Consider the following 7,500-nt stretch of genomic DNA (forward strand, 5'->3'; position numbering starts at 1 on the left):
TCTGACGTCCGTTAGATGTTCCATTAATATATGCAGAAGCACAACTAATGTTAATACAGACCTGCGACTCACACGGTGCAATTATCGGTTAAACTGTTTAGATGTCTCGTTCTCTGTGTTCCCTAGCTATGCGACTATATAGATACCCTTTGCCTCCGGCGTCGATACAAATGAAAGAGATAATAATGGCAATAATGAAAGGTTACAAAACGCAAACCACATAGTAAATCTATGCTCTCTACCCTTTCCATACTTCCAACAAATAACAATACACTATTACAACACTGAATATTTGTATATCTACATTCTTACATAATAATAATAATAAAGCACTAACATAACATCTACCTTTTGGACGAGGAATTCCTACCTTTGGATTGACATAAAACCTGGTCTTTGAACAAGGTATTATACATCTTATGATGTCATCATTCTAAGCTTCGATATTATATGTATCGTGATCAGCCTAGCTTTGTCTGCTCTGTCGTCAACAGGCGTAAAAGCCGGTGGTCTTCTCACGCGACAGATATCTTATACCGTCATCATACTTATAAGTTTCATGCTCAGACACTTTGTTCTGTTGATGCCCCCGGCCTCGCTTTCTGTTATTCCTGCTCCATGCTTTTTGCCTCTGGGCTGCTGTATTCCGTCTTGGGGCCAGCTGCATCTGGGAATACAGGGAGTCGACGACGGAGGCGCCGCGCTGAAAAGTCTTACCCACGCCGTCTACGCTGTAACAGAGACGATGTTTGTTCTTCTCATAAGATTATCAAATGTGACAGGGGATTTTTAAGTCATGAACTAAAGCTAAGGGTACCGAGAAATACTGAGAAACCTGCACACACAAAAAACACACAAAAACAGATTTATTATGTCTTTCTTAGTTTGAAAATGACAAGCTTTTGTGCACAAGGATACAGAGCTGTACGGAATATTACCGGTTTCTGTCATTTTCTCACAAATATTCGTATGTCTGCCTTCATTCTTGATTAGAACCAGAATGAGTTGCATTGAATCAGCAAGCAAATGTTGTGTTTAAAACAAAAAACAAGAACAAACAAACGAATCAGCAAACACACAAACATCCAGGGTGGCCGAGTGGTAAGTGCACTTGCCTCGGAAGCGAGAGGTTGCGAGTTCGACCCTGGGTCGGGGCGTAAGCAATTTTCTTCCCCCTTTCCTAGTCCAGGTGGTGGGTTCAAGTGCTAGTCTTTCGGATGAGACGAAAAACCGAGGTCCCTTCGTGTACACTACATTGGGGTGTGCACGTTAAAGATCCCACGATTGACAAAAGGGTCTTTCCTGGCAAAATTGTATAGGCATAGATACAAAAAAATGTCCACCAAATACCCGTGTGACTTAGAATAATAGGCCGTGAAAAGTAAATATTCGCCGTAATGGCTTGAGATTTACTGGCCGATGTGAATGCGTGATATATTGTGTAAAAAAATTCCATCTCACACGGCAGAAATTAATATGTAAAGCGCTTAGAGAACGTCAAGCGCTATATAAATCTCCCATATAAATAAATAAAACAAACAGACACTGACACAGACGACAATCTGCCAAATTAATTCAGCAAACAATTCCTAGTCCACACAAGAAGCAGCCAGGCTTTTGATTGCTGGTGTATACCCAAGTGAGAGGATACTCTTGTCATACGTAAAAGCTTGAGTGAACGTGTGGGTATTCAGTATAGAACATAGTGCTTGCTACTGCCCGAGAAAAATTTCCCTTTCTCTTTGCTGCACTGGTCGCAAAACCCTTCCGCGCGGAGGTGTTCCCAGACACATCGTATGTAGGGTGTATTTACAACATTTCCACGCCGAATATATAGCTACAGCGTGTTTTGTTGTCATAACAAAAGCTACGGTCCTCATAACATGAAGAAGGGGTAGTAGGTCTAGAAATATGAATACGGGCACTGTGAGCTATAGTTTTAATTTTGTTTGTTTGCTTAACGCCCAGCCGACCACGAAGGGCCATATCAGGGCGGTTCTGCTTTGACATTTAACGTGCGCCACACACAAGACAGAAGTCGCAGCACAGGCTTCGTGTCTCACCCAGTCACATTATTCTGACACCGGACCAACCAGTCCTAGCACTAACCCAATAATGCCAGACGCCAGGCGGAGCAGCCACTAGATTGCCAATTTTAAAGTCTTAGGTATGACCCGGCCGGCCGGGGTTCGAACCCACGACCTCCCGATCACGGGGCGGACGCCTTACCACTAGGCCAACCGTGCCGGTATATATATATAGTTTTAATGATCACTTGCATGCAGCAAAAAGAGGAATATATGTGGTACATGTAATTAGACACCAACTTTAGTTACATCATGCATTTTGGGAAGCTGTTTAAGTGATAGTTCTAGACCTACTACCCTTCTTCATGTTATGAGGACCGTAGTTTTTGTGTTATGGCAACAAAACACGCTGGAGCTATTTATTCGGCGCGATCTCTTTCACGAGAAGTCAGGTAACCTTAAAGTCACACTCATTCCCGTGTAAACAATTGATCTCACAATCTCGGAACTGATCAGACGTTTACGAGGGATAAGACCATCCTCCCATTTAGTCGTTTATTAAAAATAAGCAGTCCGGAAACTTTCTGATGAATTAATTTCACGAATGCCACTTCTGGGGTTTTCTGGAATCAATTCCGCGTCAAAATAAAATCCAAGTTTCCAAAGCAAAATGGTCTTATTCCATTCAAAAGCCAGCCCAGATCTGAGATGGTGAGCCGAACTATGTTCAGAAGAAGGTTTGTGCCTCTATTTAAATTTGAGGGAGGGGGTGGGGGCGGGGTACTTACAGGGTGGTGCCATAAGTCCTGCATATAGGAAGAAGTGAATTTAGAGAGGTACACTTGGATGCCCCAAAGAAAACAATCGATAAGAAATAGTTTACTTGCCTCAGGTCTTTCGACTTCTGGTATAATTTAGTTTCCTTTGCTCGTTATAACTGACTATAATGTGCAAGAAAGCAACGCGTTGAAAATCTTCAAGAAGTGGAATTGCAATGCTATCAAGTGACGACTGACGACTACCTCTGGATTTGCGTTTGACTAATTGGTACTGGAAATGCGCTGTAGTTGAATTTGAAGGTAAAATCATATAGGTTCAATGATATTAAGATGTCGAGACTGGGATGGTCAAAACTATCTGTCTTCTGGTCACGGCAGCGGTAATGCAAATGGCAGGGAGCACAGCACAGGAAAAAAAGCTGTTGTTTTTGTATTATCCGATCACGTTTCCATCCAATTTTGTCCGACCCAAAAATGAGTCAAACATCCCGAAATCATAATCGACAGTCTACCCCAACGATTGAAAATGGACGCTCTCGCAGAGACTGTCTACATCTATGGTTGTTATTCAATCTTTCGCGCAACTCAAGCCGTTTGAACATTTATGAAATATTCCCTTGGTTTCTCTTTGACTTTAATTATTTTGCTGCTGTTCATGATTCAGATTATATGGCTTATCTCACCTGTACATTAAGTTGCTTACACCTCTCTGTCAGCTATTTACTTTTCCTGGTCATGTCCATAACTCCCGAAGCGCGCAGCAAAAAACAGCAACTGAGAGACGACAGTTATAAACTTCTGGGACAACAAGGTCACATCAGGTACTGTCACCATGTGAAATTTTGTGACGCTCCGCTGTTTAGTTCCGACGAAGCGAAGTTTTGCACGACGCTCCAAAATTAAGTTTGTAGTTTGTCGACCTCAAGAATGCATGACTTTTGTCACCCCTCTGTGTAATTCGAAAAGATCTTACCGTGAAACAAAACCGCGACTGAAAGCCTTGCCTTTGAAGCTGACTGCATCTTTGCCGTAGCAGTGCCTGCCGCAATGGTTCTCCCGCGTCGCTTACGTCTGGCTCTGGAATGAACCATTCTTGTATCATTTAAAGGCATATGTACTCGATGACTATACACGCTAATTGCTTTACCAACAGCTGGAGACATGCTAAATTAAGTTCCCTGCAAAATATTGTGGTCTAGGACCCCTTCAATGTTGAGATATGTTAATTTTCATTTTGATCTGGATCGTCCTATTTATAGATTTGGCAACACATGTAACGTTGATGCAAGGGAGCTAACACCGCGGCTTTGTTGACATCCTCACTTTTTCAGAGGCTAGAACAAGCTGTAATGCATGTATTATGGTCCGCGCATGGTGACATATCGTCATTATATGGTCTTATGGTGCGTTTGACATCGATTATGGGCAAACTACACTTTGTAAACACGGGAGCGCGTACATATGCCTTTAACAAGTTGGCGGGAAAGTCGTACCACTACTCGAGGAGCGGTACCTTGCGCGTCATGAGCTGTGGTCAGTGAAGCCTTGGACATGGAAAATTAGTGAGATCTATTGTTACAACACTGTCAGAGTCATTATCATATCAATCTGTTACTAATGTACTTTCTTCTTCTTCTTCTTCGTTCGTGGGCTGAAACCCCAAAGGTGTTTACGTGTATGAACGTTTTTGCCCCGTTATTTAGGCAGCTATACGCCGATTTCGGGGGATGTATGCTTGGTATTTTCGTGTTTCTATAACCCACCGAACTCTGCCATGGATTACATTATCTTTTCCGTGCGCACTTAGTCATGTGCTTGCGTGAACACACGAAGGGGGATAAGGAACTAGCAGGTCTGCACATAAGTTGACCTGGGAGATCGGAAAAATCTCCACCTTAACCCACCAGAGCGGCCGGGATCCGACCTGGGAGGCCGGAGTCTCATCCGCCAGGCCATTGCGCACGTGAAATGTACATTGAATTGCCACTTGTTTTATATATATCATTGACATTTCAAATTCTGTTCGGGGGTTGTATTTGGAATATTATATATATATATATATATATAATAATAATAATAATATATATATGTTATATCCCATGAGCTGCTTCTTTGTCTCTGTTACTTCAGTATGGGTATATATATGTTGTATTTTTATAGCTCAATAAATACATCATGGACTCCAAAAAATATATGATAGTGCAGATTCCGATTTGGGCAAAGAACTACTTTCCTCCCGACCTTTGACCTCGCGCCGAACAATGTGACACATTTGTATGAAGTTCCAAAATCGTATTGCACGGCTCAGAAAACCATATCAGTTGCACGCAAACATGAATCTCGGAACTGATCTGATGTATGGGATGCAATAAACAAACGTTTCTTTCATTATGAAAGCATTGCAGGTCAAAAAAAGAACATTCAACTTACAAGATACACAGATGCTGGCGAACCAAAACAAAAAAACGAGTACCCTCCCTTGCATCGTTTGTGAGAGTCTGTCAGCATTGACAGTGTGTTTGGTGCGCGTCTTCAGTTTCTCTGGCAGTGTCGGTGTGGGAACTGACAGAAGCTAGGGAGCACAGATAATAGAAGCCCTGTCACATAGACTAATCACACAATCAATACACATTTGGCTCATGTTTTAAATGACAGTTTCGAGTTTGTTAGTCAAACTCAAAGCAACAACACTGGTCTGGTGACATGCGTAGTGGGACCGAGAAGCGTCCTTACCTGGTTTGGCTTCGCTTCGTTATCAAACATCGGCTGTTTCACGTATTTTGCGAGCAAGTCTACTCTTTTGGCTGGCTCTGCAGTAAGTCCACATTGGCGATGAAGGTATCCAAGAACTTAACATGTGTGTATTTTTCCGTAATCCAGTCATATTCCTTCAAAATGCAATCAATCGGCGGTGACAGACTTAGTGTCAGCAATTCGCGACTTCACCAACTCGGTCCCGTTTTCCTCACACCCATACCAGTTTAGGTTCATCCATGCAAACACACTCGCAAAACAGTTTTTCACGTAGATACATTTCAAATAGGGAGCAAATGGTTACATCTAAACCTACATATTTGTTCCCTAAAATTTGCTTCTCTGTCAATAAGCCTGATTGTATAATAATACGTTGGAGAAAAACAACGTGGAATCGATTCTGAATCGAGTAAGCCAAATGGGTGCCAAACCGGTTTCGCCCGTTCTGCCGACCTGAAACGCAAAACAAAAGAATTGTGCGCTTCAACTAAATTGATTTCTATACGACTTCATTACTTTCTTGCAACTTATGAACCTTTACTTAAAGCTTTTAAATGGTCTGAAAGTAGTGTTACCGCGTACTTATCGATGCACTCATTCGTTTTAATTTTTCAGCGACGGTCACTTGGGTTGCAAAAGGGCCAAGTCTCGCTGGCACCACTGTTTTACACTCAACAGATCGCAACAGTGCCGCTAGTAGTCTACACTTTGTGTTTGATGGTAGAATGGGATATACAGATTACAACACTCGTGTTTTTTTTATATGGCTTGTATTTCAGTCAAGACCCAGCGGGAATATCAATCGAGATCCACTCGCCAGAGGCTCGTGTCTCCCGATGATATTCATCCGCTGGGTCTTGACTGAAATACAAGCCATATAAAAAACCACTCGTGTTGTAACCTATACGTATATATCAGGACGGGCGCTGTGGCGGGGTGTTAAGACGTCGGCCTCTTAATCCGAAGGTCGAGGGTTCGAATCCCGGTCGCGGCCGCCTGGTGGGTTAAGTGTGGAGATTTTTCCGATCTCCCAGGTCAACTCAGTTATGTGCAGACCTGCCAGTGGCTTATCCCCCTTCGTGTGTACACGCAAGCACAAGACCAAGTGCGCACGGAAAAGATCCTGTAATCCATGTCAGAGTTCGGTGGGTTATAGAAACACGAAAATATCCAGCATGCTTCCTCCGAAAGCGGCGTATGGCTGCCTTAATGGCGGGGTAAAAACGGTCATACACGTAAAATTCCACTCGTGCAAAAAACACGAGTGTACGTGGGAGTTTCAGCCCACGAACGCAGAAGAAGAAGAAGTTGTATATATTTATTTTTTATTTTTTATTTAGCTTGGCATAACATGACAGTTTCCCGCTCAATCCAAACACAGCCTCATCTACATGTTGTATGAAGTTACAGGTAAACTGTATTTAGGCTTTACGTGAATGGCAACAGACGTCACTGTGGTTCTCAGAGCTACTCATATGTTGTGCCAGGACAGTGACGTTTTTCGACTGTGTATGTCAAACCATGTCTAAAAGAAAATCCATGTTCATGGAAAGTAAGTGCATGTCTTTCCCAAGACGCCATTTTGGAACGTTTTCTGACGAATATTACATTGAAGGAATAATGCACAGGGCACAGGCGCTTGTGTGAATATGCCGGTCGATTGAAGTAAGCTTACCTTGCTCATTTAACTTGGCCCTACTGAAGTACTTAGCATTTTGGTACTGAGATCTGTAATCTTAGTATATGCAAGCAAGTGTTATTGCTGTCTGGGGCGAAAAAGTAGGAGGAAGCGAAAACAAAGCCAAGATTGCATGGAGAATTTATAGTTTTGCGAGTATTCCCAAAATACCAGAACAGCATTTGAAATGTCAATGACTGAATGCTCAGACTCTGGTATTTAGATAATCCTAATGCGAAGTCATCCTTTAACTCCTAAACCG

At 42.5% G+C, this 7,500-nt stretch overlaps 1 long non-coding RNA gene across 1 annotated transcript in view; it reads right to left on the reverse strand.

The window, feature by feature from the left end:
• The window catches only part of LOC138978755 (uncharacterized), a 9,471-nt gene that overhangs the window by 1,591 nt on the left and 380 nt on the right, over positions 1-7,500 (reverse strand). The window contains exons 2-3 of the long non-coding RNA XR_011459795.1: positions 3,780-3,883; positions 1-731 (exon numbers count right to left, since the gene is read on the reverse strand). The exon at positions 1-731 is cut by the window's left edge and continues 1,591 nt beyond it. This is a non-coding gene — a long non-coding RNA (uncharacterized lncRNA). The remainder of the gene's footprint in view (positions 732-3,779; positions 3,884-7,500) is intronic.

The sequence above is a fragment of the Littorina saxatilis genome, linkage group LG1 (genome assembly GCF_037325665.1).
Source record: "Littorina saxatilis isolate snail1 linkage group LG1, US_GU_Lsax_2.0, whole genome shotgun sequence".
Taxonomy (NCBI): Eukaryota; Metazoa; Mollusca; class Gastropoda; order Littorinimorpha; family Littorinidae; genus Littorina; species Littorina saxatilis.